Here is a 12,038-nt window from a genome sequence, read left to right on the forward strand (position 1 = left end):
AATCACTATAAATAAAGTCATCCCGTGTCACTCTCCACACAGATTTCAAAATCTCTTTCTTTTTATAGCTTCAATAGTGGCTAGAAATAACTTTACTTCACTTGATTATGTCTATATACCTAACAAAATCATTCTTTTCTTCCTTTAAGATGCATTTATATGTCTTCATACCTCACATAGTCATTTATACTACTTGTTGACTTGAACTACAGTCAATTAAAAACAATACACTTTTTCCTTCTTTTGATGATTTTGTCGTTCACTTTCATAATTATGCTAATATTTTAGGAATCGGAAACTTGAGGATGCCGGCCATTCATTCCCATCCAAAAAGTAAAAGGGTATTCACTAATTCGGGTACTCCAATTTAAAAAGTTCAAACTTCAAGAAGTTTCTTAGCCATAACTTTTATATAATTAATTCAAATATTTTGTTTGACTGAATCGAATAATTTTAGTCTAAATTGTTTGTTTTTCTTAACGAACTTATTAAATATTTAAATACTTATTAATGTTGAATTGAGAAACATTAAATGTTGACCCAAATTCCTAATTTTTCATACTTCCGTTTCAAATCCATAATCAATATAAATAAATCCCCCTCCCCCTCCCCCCAACTCTCCACGCACAAAATCTCAAGAGCTCTTTCTTTTGAGAGATTCAATAATCACAAGAAAGAGCTTTACTTCTCTTGAATATGTCTATATATCCAACAAAGACATTTATTTAATTTATTTTCCTCCTTTTACATTCATTTATATGTATGTATACCCAACAAAGTCATTAAAACTGCTTGTTAACTCAAATACCTTCAATTTAAAATAGTACATTTTTTCATTTTGTTGACGATTTTATGGTTCACTTTCTTAATTATGTTATTATTTTAGGATTTGGATATTTGAGGATGCCTTCAATTAATTCTAATATGACAAGTAAAAGTGTATTCATTAATTTGGGTACTTCGCATTAAAAAATTCAAACTTCGAGAAGTGTCTTAGCTGTAATTTTCACATAATTAATTTGATTTTTTTGTTTGACCGAATCTAATAACTTTACTCTTAATTCTCTAATTTTATTAAGGCATGTATTGTATATTGTTAAAAATATTAATGTTGAATTGAGCAACATATAAAGTTGATCCAAATTCATAACTTTTTTATGCATACTCTTAAAATCCTGAATCACTATAAATAAAGTCGTCCCCCTTTCACTCTTCACACATAAAATCTCAAAAGTTTTTTATTTTCATAGCTTCAATAGTAGCAAGAAATTACTTTACTTTACTTGATTATGTCTATATACCCAACAAAATCATTCCATTTCCTCCTTTAAGATGCATTTACATGTCTTTATACCTAGCAAAGTTATTTATACTACTTGGTTACTTGAACTACTGTCAATTAAAAACAATACACTTTTCCTTCTTTTGACGATTTTGTCGTTTACTTTCATAATTATTTTAATATTTTATGAATCAGAAAGTTTAGGATGCGGGCTATTTATTTCCATCCGGAAAGTAAAAGGGTATTGACTAATTGGGGTACACCAATTTAAAAAATTCAAACTTCAAGAAGTTTCTTAGCCATAACTTAGATATAATTAATTCATATATTTTGTTTGACTGAATCGAATAATTTTAGTCTAAATTCTTATTTTTCTTAACGAACTTATTAAATATTAAAATAATTATTAATGTTGAATTTATAAACACAAAATAATGAACCAAATTCCTAATTTTTCATACTTACATTTCAAATCCATAATAAATATAAATAGATCCCCACCCCACCCCTTTCATTCTCCACGCACAAAATCTCAAGAACTCTTTTTTTTCAAAGCTTCAATAGTAGCAAGAAAGAGCTTTACTTCACTTAAATATGTCAATATATCAAACAAATCCATTTATTTCATTTATTTTCCTCCTTTTAGATGCATTTATATATATATATATGTATACCTAATAAAGTCATCAAAAATGCATTTTGTTGACGATTTTATGATTCACTTTTTAATTATGTTATTATTTTAGGACTCAGAGATTTGAGGATTCCTACCATTCTTTCTCACCCGGCAAATAAAAGTGTATTCATCAATTCGGGTGCTCTGATATACAAAATTCAAACTTCGAGAAGTGTCTTAGCTGCAATTTTTACAAAATCAAATTGAATATTTGGTTTTGACAGAATTTAAAGACTTAAGTCTAAATTCATTAATTTTCTTAAGGCATACATTATATATTATTATAAATATTAATGTTTAATTGAGCAACATAAAAAGTTGACCTAAGTTCTTAATTTTATCATACATACGCTTCATATCCTAAATCACTATAAATAAAGTCTTTCCCCTTTCACTCTCCACACATAAAATCTCAAAAATCCTTCTTTTCATCGCTTCAATAGTATCAAGAAAGAGTTTTACTTCTATTAAGTATGTCTATATACCCAACAAAATGATTTCTTTTCCTCCCTTAAGATGCATTTATATATCTTCATACATAAAAAGGTCATTTATACTGCTTGTTAACATGAACTATAGTTAATTAAAAATAAAAACACTTTTCTTTCTTTTAACGATTTTGTCATTCACTTTCACAATTATGTTAATATGTTAGGAATCCGAAAGTTGAGGATGCCAGCCATTCATTACCATCCGGAAAGTAAAAAGGTATTCACTAATTCAGGTACTCCAATTTAAAAAATTCAAACTTCAAGAAGTTTCTTAGCCATTACTTTCATATAATTAATTCAAATATTCTATTTGACTGAATCTTATAACTTTAGTCTAAGTTATTTTATTTTCGAAACATATTCATTATATATTTTAATAAAATATTAATGTTGATGTTTGCAACATAAAAAGTTGATCAAATTCATAAATTTGTCATACATACGCTTCAAATCCAGAATCAATATAAATAAAGTTGTCTCCCTTTCGTTCTCCACAAACAAAATCTTAAAAGCTCGTTCTTTTGAGTGCTTCAGTAGTAGAATAAAAAAAGGCTTTACTTCACTTAAGTTTGTCAATACACCCAACAAAGTCAATTCTTTCATTTCTTTTCCTCTGTTTAGATGCATTAATAAGTCTATATACATAAAAAAGTCATTTATACTACTTGATGACTCGAAATACACTTAATTAAACAAAATACACCTTTTCCTTTTTTTGATGATTTTATCATTCACTTTCATTGTTATGTTATTATTTTATGATTCAGAGAGTTGAGGATGCCGACCATTCATTCCCATCCGGCAAGTAAAAGGTTATTCATCAATTCAGGTACTCCTATCAAAAAATAAAAACTTTGAGAAGTTTCTTAGCCATAACATTCATATAATTAATTCTAATATATTGTTTGACCGAATATAGTAACTTTAGTCTGAATTCTTTAATTTTGTTAATGCACTTGTTAAACATTTTAAAAAAAATATTAATGTTGAATTGAGACGCATAACATGTAGAGACAAATTTTTACTTTTGTCATACTTACGCTTTAAATCAAAAGTACCTATCAACAAATCACCGCCCCCCCTTTCGCTCTCCAAACACAAAATCTCAAATGCTCTTTCTTTTGAGAGCTTCAATAGTAGCAAGAAAGAGCTTTACTTCCCTTGAGTATGTCAATATACCCAACAATGTGACTTCTTTCATTTATTTTCCTCCTTTAAGATGCATTTGTAAGTCTATATACCTAACAAATTCATAAAAATTGCTTGTTGAATCGAAATATATTCAATAAAAATAAATAAAACTTTTCATTTTATTGATGATGTTATCGTTCACTTTCTTAATTATGTTATTATTTTACGATTCGGAGATTTGAGGATGCCGACCATATATTCAAATCCAGCAAGTAAAAGTGTATTAAAAAATTGTGGACTCCGATTTAAAAAATTCAAACTTCGAGAAGTGTCTTATCTGTAATTTTCATAAAATTAATTTGAATATTTTTTAGACAGAAATTATTAGTTTAGTCTAAATTCTTTTATTTTCTAAACTATTCATTACATATTTAAAAAAATATTGTGTTCAAAATAAAAAGTTGAACTAAATTTTTAATTTTTGTCATATTTACGCTTCAAATCCTGAATCACTATCAATAAAGTGATCCCCCTTTCACTCTCCAAACATAAAATTTCAAAAGCTCTTCCTTTTCATAGCTTCAATAGTAGCTAGAAATAACTTTTACTTCACTTGAGTATGTCCATATACCCTACAAAATCTTCTTCTCCTCCTTTAAGGTTAATTTATATGTTTTCATACCTAACAAAGTCATTTATACTGCTTGTTGACTTGAACTACAGTCAATTAAAAACAATACACTTTTTCCTTCTTTTGACAATTTTGTCGTTCACTTCAATAATTATGCTAATATTTTAGGAATCAGAAAGTTCAAGATGTCGTTCATTCATTCCCATTTGGAAAATAAAATGGTATTCAATAATTCGGGCACTCCAATTTAAAAAATTTAAACTTTAAGAAGTTTCTTAGCCATAACTTACATATAATTAATTCAAATATTTTGTTTGACCGAATCTTATAATTTTATTCTAAATTCTTTATTTTTCTTAACGAACTTATTAAATATTTAAATAATTATTAATGTTGAATTGAGAAAGATAAAATGTTGACCCAAATTCCTAATTTTTCACACTTACGTTTCAAATCCATAATCAATATAAATAATTCCCCCTCCCCTAACTCTCCACGCACAAAATCTCAAGAGCTCTTTCTTTTGAGAGATTCAATAATCACAAGAAAGAGCTTTACTTCACTTGAATATGTCTATATATCTAACAGAGCCATTTCTTTAAATTATTTTCCTCCTTTTAGATGCATTTATATGTATGTATACCAAACAAAGTCATTAAAACTGCTTGTTGACTCAAATACCTTCAATTTAAAACAATACATTTTTTCATTTTGTTGACGATGTTATGGTTAACTTTTTTCATTATGTTATCATTTAGGATTTGGAGATATGAGGATGTCTTCCATTCATTCTCATCTGACAAGTAAAAGTGTATTCATTAATTTGGGTACTTCGAATTAAAATTAACATTTTTAAGAAGTGTCTTAGCTGTATTTTTCACATAATTAATTCGATTATTTCATTTGCCCGAATCAAATAAATTTAGTCTATATTCTCTAATTTTATTAAGGCATGCATTATATAATTTTAAAAATATTAATGTTTAATTGAACAATATAGAAAGTTGATCCAAATTCATAACTTTGTCATACATACTCTTAAAATCCTGAATCTCTATAAATAAAGTCGTCCCCCTTTCACTCTCCACTCATAAAATCTCAAAAGCTCTTTATTTTCATTGATTCAATAGTAGCAAGAAATAACTTTATCATGTCAGATTATTATACTTGCTATTATGCTTGTTAAGTTATGTTTTATTTCAGCTGTACTCTATCCTACATGCTCAATACCTTTCAATATTGACGCATACGTGCGCCACATCTTCTCATGATGTTGATTCAGGTTCATAGCATCCAGATCACGTATAGATCCGATCTCTAGTTCAATAGATAAAGTGTTAAGTCCTCATTTTCCGAGGACAACATTCATGAGTGTTATTTCAGTCTTTAATCATTTAGTTTCTATTTTTTGTAGATTTAGTTAGCAGCTTGTCCCAGTATTTCTAGTCTAGTTTAGAGGATTATTTCAAACATAGTTAGCTTAAACTTAGTATTGAGTTAATATTTCCTTTGTATTAAACTCATTGTTTTAATATATCTCAGTTATCGAATATGGGAAATTCTCATATTTTTATATTTAATTATAATTTAGCTTCCTCATCAGTTTATTATTTTTAGTATGCTCATGAGCATGCCAGCAGGGTTGGCTTGGGACACTTTTGGTTCTAAATTTCGTGTCCGTGTCTCGGGGGTATCTTAAGGCGTGACAAAACATAGTGTAAAAGCACTAGGTTTAAGAGAACTAGGTTGTCTGAAAGGCCGCACTAAATAAAGTCCTTTTCATGGGTGTGAAGTGCACCACATGTAATGAGCGGGAGGCTATGAAGTATTGTAGGAAAAACATCACCTTCTTATTACTCTTATCATGCGTAAGGTATTATCTAATTCCATTATAACTCGATGTTGAGTGCTTAAGTTCATGCCTTCTCGTAGAGCTTAGGCATGGAATGCGAATGCACGTAATGCTAACACAATTCCTCTAGTACCAGATAAGGAAGTTTAAATGTAGAGTTTCAGAACGCCAATTCAGCTTTTGGCTCAGAGTATGACCAACCAGAACAATGCAATTTTTGTGATTTTGTTAGGATGAATCCGCCTAAGTTTTTAGGGTGCAAGTTGGTAAGGACACACAAAAGTTCATTAATAAGTTCAAGAAAATATTTGGTGTGATGTCATTAACTCGTAGTGATAGGTGAGATTGGCATCCTACAAACCCAAGGATGTGACTCACATATGGTTCACTTAGTGGAAAGACAAAAAACATTACTTTGTCTTTTGTAACTCAGTTTAGTAGTCCAATTCAGTGTTAGTCCAGAAACTCTCTCAGAACCTTTCTCAGTCTCTACTCCACTCGGTACCCAATTATAGCTAGACAGGTATACATAAATTATCCTGTCGCAGTATCTCAGAAATTCACCTTAGCAGATCTAGTATAGTTAGAAATGGTAGACTTCGATGTAATTCTAGGCATGGTTTGGTTACACTCATATTATGACTTCGTTGATTGTAGAACTAGGATTGTTCGGTTTCAATTTATAGACGAACTAATTGTAGAATTGAAAGGTAGTAGCTTAGCGCCTATGGGTCAATTTATTTATTACCTGAAGGCCAGAAAGGTGGTTCTCCCAGAATGTGCATTGACTATGCACAATAAAACAAGGTCACAATCAAGAATAGTAATCCCATCCCTAGGATTATTGACTTGTTTGACCAACTTCAGGGTGCTAGCTATTTCTCAATGATAGACCTCAGATCAGGTTATCATCAACTTAGAGTCAGAGAAACAAAATTTAGAACTCGGTATGGTCATTATGTATTTGTAGTTTTGTCGTTTGGACTAACTAATGATCCTGCAACTTTCATGGATTTGAGGAACAGAGTTTTCAAACAGTAGTTGGACTTATTCGTTATTGTCTTTATTGATTATATCCTCATTTACTCTAGGAGTGAGGAAGAACATACAAGTCATTTGAGAGTCGTTCTGCAGATTCTCAAGGATCGCCAATTATTCGCTAAGTTTAGTAAATGGGAGTTCTGGTTGCAATCCTTTGCTTTCCTTGATCACATTGTATCTAGCGAAGTGATCCATATGGATTCACAGAAGATAGAAGTAGTGAAACAATGGACCAAACATACCTCTACTACAGATATTAGAAGTTTCTTAGGTTTAGCAGGTTATTACAGAAGGTTTTTGGAAGTATTTTAATCCATAGCCTCACCATTGACAAGGTTAACTCAGAAGATGGTCAAGTCCCAATGGTCAGATGATTGTGAGAAAAACTTTGCAGAATTGAAAACTACATTGACTACAACTCCTCTGTTGACTCTACCAAAGGGCTCAGATTGTTATGTGATCTACGTGATGCATCCATAGTTTGCCTAGGTTGTGTGTTGATGCAGCGAGGTAAGGTGATAACTTATGCCTCTAAATAAATTAAGGTTCATGTGAAGAAATATCCAACTCATGACCTCGAGCTTGCAGCAGTGGTTTTTGCACTCAAGATCTGGAGAAACTACTTTTATGGTGTTCACGTAGATGTGTTCACTAACCATAAGAGCCTTCAGTATGTGTTCACCAAGAAAAAAGTTAGATCTTCTCTAGAGGAGATGGCTTGTGTTCCTTAAGGATTATGATATGAGTGTGCATTACCATCTTGGTAAGGAGAATATACTAGCAGATGCTCTTAGTATATTATCTATGGGTAGTGTAGCCCATGTCGAGAAAGAAAGGAAGGATCTAGTGAAGGATGTTCACAGTCTTGCTTGCTTAGGAGCTCTGCCTTATGAGCATATCAGACAATGGTGTAACAGTTTAGAATAGTGCAGAATCGTGTTGGTAGTGGAGGTTAAGGAAAAGCAAGACAGTGATCCAATCTTTCTAGAACTTAAGGGCGCATTCCATAATCAGAGAATGGAGGTTTTCTCCCAAGGGGGAGATGGTGTACTTTTCTGCCATGGTAGATTGTGTGTTCCTGATGTGGGCGAGTTGAGACAACATATTCTTGCAGAAGCACATAACTCTAGATATTCTATTCATCCAGGTGCCACTAAAATGTACCGCGATCTGCGGGAAGTCTATTGGTGGAATGTCATGAAGAGGGATATATAGAGATTAATATTCCTACTTGGAAGTGGGATGTGATAAATATGGATTTCATCACATGGTTACCTTGTACTCATAGACAACATGACTCAATTTGGATGATAGTTGATAAAATTACTAAGTCTTCTCGCTTTTTGGCGATCAAGACTACAAATTTGGCAGAGGACTATGCCAAGCTCTACGTTAATGAAATTGTGAGGTTGCATGAGGTTCCTTTGTCTATCATTTAAAATAAAGGTCCTCATTTTACCTCTCATTTCTGGAAGTCATTTCAGAAAGGTCTTGGTATTCAAGTTAACCTTAGTACAACATTTCATCCACAGATGGATGGGCAGGCAAAGTGTACCATTCAGACCTTACAGGATATTTTGAGACCCTGTGTGATCGATCTCAAAGGTAGTTGGCATGATCACCTTCTTCTTATTGAGTTTTCCTACAATAATAGATACCATTCTTGCATTCAGATGGCCCCTTATGAGGCTTTATATGGTTGTAGATGTAAATCTGATGTTGGTTGGTTTGAAGTAGGTGAAGCAGCTTTGATAGGGACAAATTCAATCCTTTATGCTATGGAGAAAGTGCAAGTAATTAGAGATAGACTTAAGACAACCCAAAGTCGTTAGAAATCTTATGACATATGAAAAGGGAACTAGATTTCCAAGTTCATGATTGAGTTTTTCTTAAGGTCTCAGCTATGAGAGGGGTGATAAGATTTGGAAAGAAAGGAAAGCCCAGTCCTAGATATGTAGGACCTTACAAAATCTTGAAAAGGGTTGGCAAGGTGACATATGAGTTAGAGTTACCAGCAAAATTAGCAGCAGTGCATCCGGTCTTCAACATCTCACTCTTGAATAAGTGTCTGGGTTATCTAGACTCTCTAGTGCCATTAGAGAGTGTGGCGGTGAAAGATAGTCTTTCTTATGAGGATGTACCAATTGAGATTCTTGACTATCCGATCAGAAGGTTGAGAAACAAAGAAGTCGCTTTAGTTAAGGTTTTGTGGAGGAGTCAGTCCGTAGAGGAAGATACTTGGGAAGTAGAAGCAGCCATGAAATCCATGTATCCTCACCTCTTTCCTTCCGATTGCTTCAGTTTTCCAGTTATTCATGCGTGAATTCAGTCATAGAATCATGTTACCTCAATTTGTACTTGCATTTTCAGCGTATTTGCATGTTATCGGAACTAAATTAAGTCAGAAACTCGGTTCTCAGTGGTTAGTAATAGGTTTTGAAGATCTCTCCCTTTATTTAACCTAGTTTAGTCTTTATTCAAGGAGGAATGTTCCAAGGGGGAGATAATGTAACACCCCATAGCAAAAATAGACCATAAACAAGCTTTACAAAAAAAAATAGACCATAAACAAGCTTTATAAAAAAATCTACAGGTGCAACCAACGATGACATCGACGGACCGTAGCCTGACCCACGGTCCATCTTGCACAATCGTTGATGGGATCAGAAACTCTCAAAAATTTCAGCCTAGAAAAATTGGTTAAGTCGTGGGTGACGGACGAACTCATGGTCCGTAGTCAGACGAGGGTTTATAGTCCGTCACCGTCAATCAATACTCTATTCAACTACTCTGTGAGAAGAGCTACGGATGACCAGATTGGTCCGTAGGTGGAAAATTTGTAGACATTTAAGTGAAAATGCAGTTGGGTCAACTTCAAATGGTTATAACTCCTAGCACAAAATGAATTAGGTGTCCTATGACTTACCCAAAAATATAAAATTGAATGAGCTTTCCATAGCCACAAACCTTGCATAAAATAAGACCTAAAAGTTATGCCAATTTTAGTAAAGACCTGTCGAACAGGCCAAGTCGATGGACCCAACGATGAGGCATATGTCACAAGACGGACAGTCAGTCCTTGTTGTAGTTTGGTCCTACATCAACTTTACCAGGGGTTGTTTTAACCTTACCCACTCTATTTAAACCCTAACTTACGTCGTTTTGACCCTAGATCATCAAATTTTAGTAAGTTTAAGCCTAGAAACATAATTGAAACATATTCAGGTCAAATCATTAAATCATAACCTAGAATTAGAAGCAAGAGAGGAGAAAAAGCACAAGAATCTTAGTTTAAGAACGCCACAAGCTCCAGAAGTTCCAGCCCCAAAATTTAAGTATTTTTCTGTGGATTTCATCACCATGTATGTGTGATTTTACTAGTGGGTTCCTTTCACCCATTGGGTCCCAAGTTTTCAGTCAGATTCTAGATTCCCATATCATGATTAGATCTAGGGTTTGTAGATTTTCAAGAGAAGTTCATGAAAATATTAGTTATATGTTCCAAATTAGATTATAATTTTATTATTAAGTTTATTACATGAATTTCAGAACCCTAGCTTTGTATTTCTTTAGTTCTTGAATTACACATGCTAGATTAGATATTTTAGAAACTTCAAATATACATGCCTCAGTTATAAATGAATAATTACCAGATTAATTGTTGCATTTTCAATTTGCATGTTCAGTTTCGAGCCATCCATTATATACAGAAACTTAGCCATAATGAGTAACATTATAAAATTTATTGGGAGTAGCATGATACCGAATTGGACTAGGATTTAGCGTACCCAAAAGTCCCAGTACTACTAGACAAATAGGTTGTAATTCCCCTTTGTGGGCAATCAATTTAGTGATCAAACCAGCATGCCTTTATACCTCTGGCAGGCTATATTGGGTCCTCTGATGGGGCGTATACATTGGACTCCACATTTAGCTAATGTAGTTTTATTATCAGTTATTAGTAGCTCCCACATATCAGTTAGACTCTCTGCATTGACCATTTATCTGTATATTCAGTATTTAGTTTCAACATGTTATAAATTGGTCATTGCATCTAGTTAGCTAAGAATTCAGTTCATCATGTCTAATTATTATACTTGCTATTATGATTGTTCAATTATGTTTTATTTCAGTTTTGCTCTATCCTACATTTTCAGTACCTTTTAAGTACTAACGCATACGTGCGCTATATCTTCTCGTGATGCAGGCTAAGGTTCTCAGCATTAGATCAAGCATAGATCAATTTCCAATCTCCAGTTCAGAAGATTGAATGGTGAGTCCTCATTCTCCGAGGATAACATTCATGAGTGTCATTTTAGTCTTTAGTCATTTAGTTTCAGTTTTTGCTATATTTAGCTAGGGTCTTGTCCGAGTATTTCTAGTCCAGTTTAGAGGCTTATTTTAGACGTAGTAAGATTCATCTTAGTATTGAGTTAATATTTCCTTTGTATAAAACTCATTATTTTCAAATATCTCAGTTATATAATATGGGTATTCCCCATCTTTTCAGACTTAATTATGATTTAGCTTCCGCATCAGTTTATTATCTTTAGTATGTTCATGATCATGCCAGCAAGGTTAGCTTTGGATCAGTTGTGGTTCTAAATTCCGTGTCTGCGTGTTGGGGATAGCTTGGGGGTGACAGTTTTCATGTGCTTATGAGTGCGTAACGATTTTATGAGGTCCTTATATGATTTATAATAGTTCTTAGAGTCATAATGTTGAGTTTGGTAAGGTTTGGAGGTCAAACATCCAAGAACGTCTGGTGACGTTCGAAAGATAGTCTTTAGACATCCTTGTGAGTTTTGATATGTTTTAGCATGTTGCGTGGCTTGTTAGATGTTGAGATTATTTTTTGATGTTTATAATACCTATAAGTGCATGTTCATAGGTTAGTGCATGTTCATAGGTTTAATGTCTGGGTACGACTTCAT

General features: G+C 32.7%; 1 long non-coding RNA gene across 1 annotated transcript; it reads left to right on the top strand.

Annotated features, from left to right (window-relative positions):
- Nucleotides 1-2,610: 2,610 nt before the first annotated feature.
- LOC112940426 (uncharacterized) lies at nt 2,611-11,512 on the top strand. Its single transcript, XR_003244604.2, has 3 exons — nt 2,611-2,666; nt 3,217-3,278; nt 11,312-11,512. It is a non-coding gene; the product is annotated as an uncharacterized lncRNA (long non-coding RNA).
- The last annotated feature ends 526 nt before the right edge of the window (nt 11,513-12,038 follow it).

This window comes from Solanum lycopersicum, chromosome 12 (genome assembly GCF_036512215.1).
Source record: "Solanum lycopersicum chromosome 12, SLM_r2.1".
Taxonomy (NCBI): Eukaryota; Viridiplantae; Streptophyta; class Magnoliopsida; order Solanales; family Solanaceae; genus Solanum; species Solanum lycopersicum.